Genomic DNA, 13081 nt, shown 5'->3' on the forward strand with positions numbered 1-13081 from the left:
TAGATGAAGATAAGTGTATCAGTTTGTTGTGTTCTCTATCAAATTCATGGGATAGTCTAGTTATTGCAATAGGTAGCAATCCAACTACCTTGCAGTTTGATGAAATAGTCTCAGCCTTGCTGATGGAGGAGATGAGATGGAAAAATATGGATAGCCAGAATGGTGATACCTTGTCTGTACGAGCACGGTCCTATAACAAAAACAAAAATAAGTCATCGACTGGGAGATCTAAATCTAGATGGAAATCTAAATCTCCAGGAAAACCTATAAAGGTGGTGTGCTGGAAATGCGGAAAGGAAGGCCACTTAAAAAGGGATTGTACATCTAAAGCTCCTGACAAAGGAAAGGGATCTGATGAGGCTTCTTCTACAGAGGCAAAAACCACCTCAGATGAAGGTAGGGATGTGTACTTGGCTTCTTCAAGTACACATGTAGATCATGAGGCATGGTTGATTGACTCAGGTGCATCCTTTCACTTCATTCCCCATAGAGAGTGGTTTTGCAAGTATGAGAAATATGATGGTGGTGATGTCTTCTTGGGGGATGACAAGAAGGCTAAAATCATTGGTCACAGAAAAGTAAAGTTGAAGTTGCAAGCTGGAAGCATTAGAACACTTTCGGGTGTTCTGCATATTCTTGCATTCGCCAGAAATCTGATTTCTGTAAGCAAGCTGGATGATGCAGGTGTAAAAACAATGTTCAAGAAGAATACCTCCGAAATTGTTCAGGGAGCACTGGTATTGATGCGGGGAGTTTGAATTGGAACTCTATACAAGCTGCAAGGTAGCATTTTTATTGATGGGTGCAACAGTTCTATGGTTCCTGAAAGTGGAGTAGAAATCTAGTGTTCTCTGGAGAGAAGACCATGTTGTGGCATCAAAGGCTTGGACATATTGGAGAGAAGGGCCTTTGAATACTTCATGGTAAAGGTATAGTAGAAGGTATGAATAATAGCTCTCTGGATTTTTATTTATGTGAAAATTGCATATATGGGAAGGAGAATCGGGTGAGTTTCCCCTCTGGTAGTAAGAGGGTGACACATATATTAGAACTTGTGCACAATGATGTGTTTGGACCTGTGAAGGTTCCATCATCGGGTAAGTCTATGTACTATGTATCATTTATAGATGAATTCTAAAGGAATACATGGATATATTTCCTTAAGAAGAAATCTAAAGCGTTTGACAGGTTTAAAGAATTTAAGGCTCTCATGGAAAATCAGACAGAGAAGAAGATAAAGGTGTTGAGGATATATAATGGTGGAGAGTTTTGCAGCAAGGAATTTGAAGAATTCTGTAAGAAGTGTGGTATAACACAATAGAAGACTACTCCATATACACCTTAGCAAAATGGAGTTGCAGAAACAATGAATAAAACGTTGATGGAAAGGGAAAGAAGCATGCTTAGTGGTGCCAAGTTAGGACAGGAATTCTGGGCAAAGGCGGTGGATACTACATGTTACCTGGTCAACAGGTCACCTTCATCAGCATTGGAGGATAAGACTCCACAAGAGCTATGGACTGGTAAGAAACCATCTCTTTCACATCTGAGGGTATTTGGATGTGATTCATATGTACATGTTCCAAAAGAGAAACGAACCAAGTTGGATAGTAAATCTGAAAAGTGCACCTTTATTGGGTATCAGGATGGTTTAAAGGGTTATAAGCTTTGGAACCCAGTGGCACGGAAGGTTGTGTACAGCCAAGATGTGGTGTTCAGAGAGATAAAAGATATTAAACATGAAGTCCCACCAAAGGAACCTGAGAAGATAGAGTTTGAGCTTAAGGAGGAGAATCAGACTCTACAACAGATGAGGAATGAAAAGATGAAGAGTCATAAAATCCGGGTGTGAGAAGATCATTTTGAGAAAGAAGGAAACCAGAAAGGTATAGTCCATCTACTTTCTGTTCAAAATTTGGTTTATCTATTACTGACGATGGTCCCAGAATTGTGAAGGAAGCAGTAGATTTAGAGGATGGAAAGCTCTGGAAAGAGGTCATGGTTGATGAAATGGCATCTTTGCACAAAAATGAGGCTTGGGATCTAGTGGAGTTGTCAGTTGGAAGGAAACCCATTAGAAGCAAATGGGTGTTCAAGAAGAAGACAAATGTAGAAGGAAAGGTGGAGAAATACAAAGCTTGGTTGGTAGTAAAAGGTTATTCCTAGGTGCAGGGAATTGATTTTGGTGATATTTTTTCTCCTATTGCCAAGGTAACTTCTATTAGATTACTTTTATCTGTTGTTGATGCTTTTGATTTTGAGGTAGAACAAATGGATGTGAAGACAACATTTCTTCACAGGGATTTGGAAGAGGAAATATACATGAAACAACTTGAAGGCTTTGCGGTGAAGGGTAAGAAAGAACTGGTATGCAAGTTAAAGAAGTCTCTGTATGGATTAAAATAGTCACCAAGGATGTGGTATCAAAAATTTGATACATTTATACGGGGACTTGGCTTCACAAGAAGCAAAGCAGATCACTGTGTGTATTTTAAATTAATTGGTGATCGTGTTATTTATTTGGTCTTATATGTGGATGATATGTTGCTAGTTAAAAATGACAAAGAAATTATCCAAGATTTGAAGACCCAATTGTCCTCCTTATTTGACATGAAAGATCTTGGTGCTGCAAACTATATTTTGGGCATGGATTTAAAATAGATCGTACAAATAGGAAGCTTTGGTTAAACCAGAGGAAGTATTTCAAGACAATACTACAGAGGTTTAATATGCATGATAGTAAACCGGTGAAGGTTCCTATTCCTATAAGTGTGAGGTTATTTGTTGAACAGTGTCCCAAGACACAATAAGAGGAAGAGGACATGTCCCATGTTCCATATGAAAGTGCAGTCGGTAGCCTGATGTATGCAATGGTCTATACTAGACAGACATTGCACATGCAGTGGGAGTATTGAGCAGGTTTATGTCAAAACCAGGGAAGGAGCACTGCAGAACAATGAAGCGGGTTGCAGTGGGAGTATTGAGCAGGTTTATGTCAAAACCAGGGAAGGAGCACTGCAGAACAATGAAGCGGGTTTTCAGGTATTTGCGTGGCACTAGTGATTATGTTTTATGCTACCAAGGAAGACCAAGATTGGACAAAGTGTTGGATATTCATGGCTTTGTTAATGCAGACTAGGCTAGAGATCTAGATCAGAGAAGATCTACAAGTGGGTATGTGTTTAACCTATTTGGAGGTGTAGTTAGTTGGATGAGTAAGAAATAATCTATAGTGGCACTATCAACTACAGAGGCAGAATACATGGAAGCCACTCCTGCAAGCAAGGAAGAAGTTTGGTTGTAGAGATTGTGTTCAAGTATGGGGTTAGAACAGGAAGATATAAGGATAGATTGTGACAGCTAAAGTGCTTTTCTTGGCAAAGAACCCTACATATCATTCAAAGACAAAGCACATCGATGTTTAGTATCAGTTTGTGAGGCATATGATAGAAGACAAAAAGGTGTTGTTGGTAAAGGTGGAGACTTTGAAAAATACTGCAGATGCATTGACAAAATCTGTGAGCTCTGAGAAGTCCTCTTAGTGTAGAGAAACAATGGGCATTTTAGGGCTGGAAAAATGACTAATCTCTCTTGTGGCCCCCTCTAGAAAGAAACAACAAGTGGGAGAATGTTGGGTTGTGTTATATTCTTTCCACAAATAGCCCACATAGTTAACTAGGGGGTTAGAGGGGTCCAGAGCAGCCCCTTCGTTGCGCCGATTGTGTAGCGGAGGGGTGGGAGGGGGGTCACATGGGGTTTGAGGTGTACCTGTAACCCCACTTTATGGGGTCTGGGGCAACGCCCCATAAAATTTTGGTTTTGGACCCTATGTTAGGTTGGGCGGACCCACCTATGGTTTCGTGCAAGATTTATAAAGATGTTTTTTGGACACTATGGCTTTCAGTCCAAGGTATTGGACGCAATGGTTTTCGGTCCATGGTATTGGATGCTTCAGCATGTATAAATATGTATAATAACATTGAAAGGAACATAATGAAAAATCAAGCTGGTAGTCCTGGTTTTGGGATCCAGGGTGAAATCTCTGTGTATATGTGCTTTATGTGTTATGCTCTCGCATTGTTTATTTTATGTGTTTTAAAATTCGTATGCAGGTAATTTCTGTACGAGGTTAAAACCTACAATCTAGAATCACATCTAGAAGCTTTATCATGAAATATTCATCTCTATCACATTCTTCATGGGATTATCTCCTCTCTCTTGGAGCTCCACCCTCTAAGTGATTTATTTTATTAATTATTTAATAACACATTTGCTTTTCATATTACATATCACCTAGCTTTCCTCATCTTAGGTTTAGAATAGTTTAACCCACAAAGGAGGGTATCAAACCTAGATTTCCTCATCTTACATTTACAAATATCTAACACACAAGGGAGGATATCACACCTAGCTTTAACTTAACCTAGGTTTAAAATAATTTAGTAGACAAGGGAGGGGTGTTACATACTCCTCCCCTTAAATTTTACATCGTCCTCAGTATATCACTGCATCATGTTCACGTTCACAGGTAGCTCGTTTCTGAATCAACAACTCTCATGGCTCTATCATCTGATCCAATTTTCTCGATGTACATCACTCACAACGACTTGTCCTAATGCCTCTCCTTCCATAGGTACATTGGTCTCAAAGAGTGCTCCTAGCATCTCTCCTTCCATAGATACATTGGCCCCAAGGAGTGTTGTCCTTTCATACTTTTTTCAAACCAGTTGTGAGAATTTATAAATGCAAAAGTTTAACTATGATAAATATCATAATCTGTTACTTAATATTATTAAAGAATCTATTACTTATCATTTATTTTATCTGAAGAATGCATGTTCTCTGCTTGCATTATTTCAAGCATTTGTGTTATTGTTGAACACCTGCGTCTTGAAGTCTCTCTGCATACAATACATCAGTTATCATAATTTCCACATTAATATGCTTGCAAGGTCAGAACATATTAGTTCACATAACAACATATATTCATCATATATATATATATATATATATATATATATATATATATATATATATATATATATAGATATATATATTCATTGTAATTGTATGTATACCAAATTTCGATTAACCATAGTTACTTATACCAAACTTACTTTCATTCTTTTGGGTAACTTCCAGGTTTGTTCACCTGGCAGACATCTATCCAATGACTCTATTTATACCTACACACAAGGTATGTTATACACTAATACACACTTCAACCTTGTAGCATATGTAGTCATATGGTTCCATATGTACTGTTGTACATGCTCCATCTGCGATACAGCATATAATACCATCCTCATGGTATCACCTGCATGACATAAAATTTATCCACATATTTTTTGACCATGTTAGTTTTCAAGGAATTTTTATGATCATGGTTCATCTATGTAATTATGAGAAAGTTTTATATCGAGTGTAAATCAATTCTAGATTTTGTATAGTGTTGTATTCATGCATATTTTCATCTTAGTCATATCTTCCGCTTAATGTTCTAAAGTAGACTATTAACTCATAGATTTTGAAGTTTAATAATCATCAGATCATTAATTCACCTCATATGTTTTAATTTTTCCCTTGTTATGCCCCAACAACCTATTGGCCACATATAATTCAGTGTAGTTATTAATGAAAGTTTTAGTACTTTCAGTCCTACACTCCTTGTAGTTGTAAGTGTTTATGATCTCAGGGTATTTACATGTTAGCTCATCCTTAACATTAAATCACCCTTTAACAAAAGATGAGTTATCTATTTATGAATTCTTGTTTGAATCACACAACATTTCCCTATGTTGTCCAGCCACCTTATCAATGCAATCTGATAAGAGATCCTCTCAAAATTTCTTGGTACAAATTATGATATCAATCTATTTAAATAGATTGTTACATATCATTTAGTTGACCTAGTGGTTCATACCATTTTTATTACTTCATCAATTACTATGGTTTGCATTGAAGGATACTTATAGCTTCTATTATGCATATCCATCGAAAGATGCATATGTCCTAGAAATCTATTTACTTTAAATTTCCCCTTAACCATACTTCCTTCCAACAGAAGAACGAATCACATTGTATGTGGATGCATTAATCAAAGGATTAATTGAAATGACAATTTATGCAGGTTATCTCTCACCATCCTTTACCTTGGTATAATACTTTCGTAGCAATTATACCATTAATAAGTTATTTTTATACCATGATGACCATAGTTTAATCTCTTACCAGAATCATAGTCTAATTTTATGAGAATATGTGATTCTTGTATTCATGAAGGCAACATATGTAAGTGTGCCACTCAAGTAATGATATCTTCCACCCATATACATTACTTGTTATTAATTTTAACAAAATCAAACAACATTACTTTTAAGGCATGTGCTCTCGATTGCATGCTATAACATTCTTGGTCTTAAGATTTTTTTTGTCAGTAAGATTAATAACCTTCAATTTCTCTTTCCAACGTGACTCCTAACATAGTCATGCATACCTATCCTATTTACTATTGGCATATATCAGCCCAAGCATGTATGCTATCAATATTTAACTTCAATATAGTTCAATCACGCTCTTTTCTTCTACAGAACATACTCCTCCTTACTAGTCATTGGTGTAACCAACATTTTTATGTTTGTTTGAGCAATGAATTTTACTTTCTTTCATCAATAATAGAACTTGTTAGGAAGTGCTTACATGGAAGATTCATATGAATCATTACTATGCATAGATATTAACCATGATCCTTTTTAAAACATTTTTATTTTAATGACCACTCAGCCAGACTATGGCAGCACATACAATTCATGACAATGCATGGGTATATGCATCATTACACAACAATTCAACAATGATAGAACCATGGCTTTCTTTATTATCTAATATTATTTTCCAGGGTTAGATGATTTTATTTAGCCTTCCATCTATACTGCAATTGTACGAGTCACCATTTAAATCTCTTGCCTATTGGAACATTCATTTCCAATATAGTTTTTTTTTTTTTTTTTTTTTTGTTACACCATTCATCAACCAGTTCATGTCATGGTTTTGGGATGTTGATCCAATGGTAGAAATTGTGTTATAGTTTTTAAGAAAACTTTCTAATTTCTCTGTCATTGTCAATACCAATTTTTCCCAAGATTCCTTTTAGGTACATTTACTTACTATCATGCATACATGTGTATCTTACCTTTACTTTTGATACCACAATCTCCACATGCTCAAGCATGACTATTTTGGAGATTTACATGAAATTCAACCCTCTAAAATAAACTAGAATTGTAGGTAGAAAATTTGTCTCTACAGAAATCCTTATCCATAAAGATTTAATTATTATATGCAATTTCTAAATAAGAAATTATTTTTCTATGCATAAATATTTATTTAGCATATTATGTTCCATACTAAACATAGTGATCATCAAGTATAAATATAAATATGAATATAAGTATTTCTGCTTATACATAGGGTCCATGCAGATGCTATCATGAGTAGGATAGCTCCATGGCCCAAGCCATAACAAATACCTACTATTCCTCTCACTGTATTTAGATCACAACTACCCATTGTGTTTTCCATTGTCTCTTACCCATCCCATGTTCAAAGAGACTTTTCTCAGGTACTACTAACCAAGAGGGCTAGCAGGCCATCCACTTTTATATTGCCAATAGAGGTTTGCAATACCATCCACTTAACTATTAGCTAGAGTCCATAATAGGTTATTTGACATTCTAGCCACTCTGTGGCAAAAACCTTTGATCGTTGCCTCAACCCCCACACACAATTGAGTCCTCCGTTTGATGACATCTGTGAACTTCTACAAAGACGACCGTGAGTTTGAGTTAGGAAAATCCAGAGAAATCTTGGCCCTGCGTATGGTTTTGCTTCAAAGGAGGAGATACTAAGCATGTCCTCAGTATGTCCCACAAAGCTCCGACTAGTGGTGCCTATATTGAGTGCTTGAAGAAGAGAAGAAGGTGGAACAATCCCACTAGGTGTGCTAAGGAAATATTATGGTGAAACAACACCACAAGGTAGTATCGACACCAGTAGTAAAACCACGAGCCCTGCTTCAAGAATGAACAGGATCGAGAGGATCAATTGAACACTACAGCCTTTAGGATTTGTTGGGCTGCTAGAAATAGGTTTTGGAAGCTATCAGTCTGGAATCAAACTCTCAATAATGAAGAAAAGAACCAAATTAAAAAAGCAACACTAGTTTTCCATAGATTCTAGTTACTAATGAACAAAGCCCGAAATATCAACATATGCATTACGATGTTGATATATTTAAGATTTACAAAACCTTATAGTCCTTACAGCCCCTCCGAATGAAGATCATTCATCATCAAGGATGTGTGAATGCTTCTAAGCTTTTCTCAACTGAATCTATTGATCCCCAAAAGATTACGTTGACATGGTAAAGTGAGGATACCATTTTCCTCTGAATTTCATTTATGGAGTCGAAGTATTTTGAATCCTCAATAGGAGCGATTTGGTGGAATGAAAAAGAGCAAATTTTGACATTATGGAAACAACTAAAATAGTAAATACTTCAAATAAATAGTAAGCTTATAACTAAAAAATGCGAGACATTTACAGCCGAAATAGTTACGTTACAAATTATTTAATTATAATCATATACAGTCAATTTTAATGGGCACATAAACAAGTGATAGCAGCTGGTAGTAGCATTTTTTGCATTGATGCGTATAAGTTTTTTGTTTGCCACCATCAAACCTTCTTCAAATTTATTCTTCCCATATATACTTGATACCACAGATCAAAAAATAAGTCAATCCAATATTCCATAAATCAGAGACTCAATCACATAGCTAGGAAGAACAACACAACAACACTCTTGAATTACATCAACAATGGCATTAGCATGAACTCAAGTGACCTCACTCCATACAAGCATGCATGCATGGGAGAAATTAAATTACATATTGGAACCAAACGCATCTCAGTTTTGGTCAATCTCCATTACACATGTGTTGTCTATTCCACATGCCCTTGTGACAAGAAATCAATCCACAATGCACTGTCCATGAGAGGTTAACTACAATAAATTGCTCAGAAGATGGCACAGATAACCATCACATGCATTCACATTTAATTCACATTGTTTCAAACTCCACGCCAATCTTCTGAAATATGTAAATTTCCATTTTTACCCATGATCAGAATAGCCAAGACTCAGATTTAACATAGTTATGTCTTGACAATTCATAAATACGACATCTAACCAATTAGAATTTGTCAAATATCTATAGAGAGTCATCCCTTAAAGTGTGATTGATAGAGAAATAACCACCATATATTTACAGAAAACTTCACCTAACATAGTCAACATAATAAAAAAAGTAAATTTATTTATCTCATAATCAGGTTATAGTATCATAATTTATGACTTCAACTTGGTAACAAGATCATGTCAAGGAGCCACAAATACTCATAGTTATAAATCGAGATAGCTCGTCCCAAACTGATCTCACTTATTTATGCGCTCTCTTATCACACTCTTGACTGTAAGGGTAAGCATTATCCCTTCTTCCTGTACTTATCCATTCATGCCTTAAAGATAAGACACAATACATGGTCATCTTTATCCGCAGATACTCGTCCTATCTCAACTAGACAGGTAGCCATCTAATTAAAGAAACAACGTTAAAATTATATATATATATATATATATATATATATATATATGCTAGGAAAGAAACCCACTATTTTCTTTATCCAGTTCGTCGTGATATTCAGTGTTTTTAAAGAAAGGAAACAACCATCTGAGACTATATTACTACAGTGACACGTTCTTCTTTACCAGCTTTTTATGGATAGCATTGCCATATTCAATATTTCCATTCCATCAAACTCGAAAAACGTCTACTGAAATTGAAAAGATAATAATAGCATATGAGGAATAAAGAATTCCATGCTATGATACTGTTCTGATTCACACGATAATATGCTGATACCATTTTCTAAAACTTCTAATTGAAACAAATCGCTTTTTTCTGTGAGGATATACCATAAATTTGGTGAGGAAAGATAATGATTTATGATTAGCTTAATCCAGATCAAAAACGGTGATCAGGATAATCACTATCGCAACCTATTGCCTTCCACCTATCGGATAGGCACATGGAACATTATCATTTCCTTTTTCTTAATATATATATATAAATATATTATACTATCTTTAACCTCGCTCGAAGCCTTCACGTCATGTTCCTTCTCATATTTGTGCTTGTCTAGCGACACCCTTTTAGTTGGTCCTGGGTTTTTGGCCTTCTTGGTTTTGGCGAATATTTCATCGATTTCATTAAGGGTTTCTTCTCTCATCTTCCTCCTATCATTATGGAAACCATGTTCCTTCCTTCTTGGTCTGGTTTTGACAGTCGCACCTCCGATTTGAGTGATTAGGGCGAGGTTTCCATGAATGGAAAATACCAGAATTGGTCAAAGGTTTTCCATTTTATGCTTATGTATCTTGCGGATCTCCTTGACAGGGTCCATGGCCATGCATTAGTGTATGCCTAATGGCCTCAAATCATCATTCCCTTCTCTACTTAGCTGGTAATGACAACTCCACAATGGTTTACGCATTCTGGATGATCTCCCTAAGAAAATGAATGCCCCTATTATATAATCAGCCTCTGCATTTTCTATAGGAAATGCAGCCATCACCATCTTTGAGAGGGACGATACATCTCGTTTTCTTTACCCAAGGAAATGTGATGCATGAGGGAAAAACCACCCTTTTCCTACCCTAAACCATATACAACATTGTCAATAATTGAAGAATGGCTTGTTACCAACATACTAGAAGTTAGAGATAAAGTACAGACAAGGAAGGGTTCTACCCAGTGCCTTGGTAAAATACTCAATCTATACCTTGTCATGGAAATTTACAGTTTGCACGTCTAGTATAGAGGATTAGTGAAGATCATTTCAATTTTAAAGAATCCATTGACATCATTTGAGACAAAATTGGTCTATTTTACCGAATAATAATTTTTTGACCAATAAGGTCTTCCACAAAGTCATGTTTGTTTATGGATTTTCAGTTTTTACTATACAAACTCATGTAGTTAATAGATGTGTATATCATCTAATAATTTTTCGGGTCATTTTCCTTATAAATCTTTATAATCAAATCCCTTTGGCATGCAACAAGAACTATGCATATGTGCCAGAACATTTTTAATATTTTAGTTTTAAATCCTAAATAATATATATTTAGAGCTTATATGTGGACACTTTTGTAGACTTTGTGGGAGGGAGGCCAACTTAGGGCTAATTTTTTTTTTCCATACCCTATGGAGGTGTATTGGGTCATAGGCCACAAAGTTTGAACTTGACGCTTTGATACATTTATTATGAAATATTCATCTCTATCCCATTCTTCATGGTATTTTGCAAGCATCTCCTCTCTCTTCATGCTCCACCCTCCAAGTGATTTATTCTATTAATTATTTAATAACACATTTTCTTTTCATATTACATATCACCTAGCTTTCCTCAGCTTAGGTTTAGAATATTTTAACCCACAAAGGAGGGTATCAAACCTAGGTTTCCTCAGCTTAGGTTTACAAACATTTAACACACAAGGGAGGATATCACACCTAGATTTAGCTTAGCTTAGGTTAACAATAATTTAGTACACAAGGGATGGGTGTTATAAGAGGGGTATTACATCTTTCCCCTCTCGAAAATAACATCGTCCTCGATGTTTTTCTCTCTTTGTCTTTTACTGAAACAATGTTGGGTAAGCTTCTTTCATATTATATTCTCGTTCCCAATTTTTCTCCTTAGGTGTAAAGTGCTTCCATTGCACCTTAACTTGAGTGTTGAATCGATTTCTGAGCATGGTTTCCTTGCACTCCAATATGTGAAGTGGCTCGGGCAGGATGCCTCCTTTGGGTTCCACCTGTATCAGATTTGAATCAATCACATGAGAACTATCATGGACATAATATTTTAACAAGGACACATGAAGTACATTATGAACTTTGATATCATCGGGTAAATCCAACTAATAAGCTAGTGGGCCAACTCTATCCAGGATTTCAAAAGGCCCACAAAATTGTGGTGCCAACTTTGCACAAGTTCCTATCCTTAGAGTACTTTTCCTAGGTTTTACTCGTAAATATACATGTTATTTGATGTTGAATTCTTTATTCACTCCCTTTTTGTCTGCAAAATTTTACTATCGATCTTGTGTTGCTTTGATGTTCCTGATTTTCCACGCGACATTTTCCATTTCCTGCAAAGCATCTAGCCCCAATACTAGTTTATCTTCTGGTTGACTCCATATCATGTGTGTATTGCATTTTCTTCCATACGATGCCTCGAAGGGGCTCATTTTAATAGAAGCCTGGAAACTATTATTATATGAAAATTCTACTAAATGTAGAAATTCCTCCCACTTGGTAGGTTCATTCATAACATAAATTCGTAGCATATCATCCCAAAAATGATTGGTATTTTCTCTTTGCCCATTTTTATGTGGTTGATATGCCATAATAAAGTTCAACTGGGCTCCCACAGCCCCAAACAATGTTGTCCAAAACTTGTAGGTAAACTTAACATCTATGTCTGACACTATTACCTTGGGTATTCAATGTAGGAGAAAGACGATTATCATGAAAATATTACTTATCTAGGTAGTCCCAAACACTGCACTAGTATAAAGTGTGTTACTTTAGTCAAAACATCTACCACCACCACAATAGAATCATGCTGGTGTTTTGTCATTGGTAATCTAGTGATAAAGTCCATTGAAATTTCCTCCCACTTCCATTCGGGTATAGGTATAGGGTTCACCAATCCGGTTGGATGTTGATGATCTAGCTTTACCTATTGACATTCTCTTCACTTTGCAAGATATTCAGCCACATCCCTCTTCATACCCAACTTAAAAAAAATCCTTAATGCGTTAATCATTTTCTGGTAACTAGGACGACCTTGGTAAGGTATTCGGTGATACTCATCTATTATTGTTTGTTTTAGTGTGCTCACATTTGGAATATACAATAAATTCAGGTAAGTGAGTAATGTTTTCTAAATTTTC

This window comes from Pinus tabuliformis, chromosome 2_2 (assembly GCF_031772625.1).
Source record: "Pinus tabuliformis cultivar Carrire ecotype Pingquan chromosome 2_2, CPIR1, whole genome shotgun sequence".
NCBI lineage: Eukaryota > Viridiplantae > Streptophyta > Pinopsida > Pinales > Pinaceae > Pinus > Pinus tabuliformis.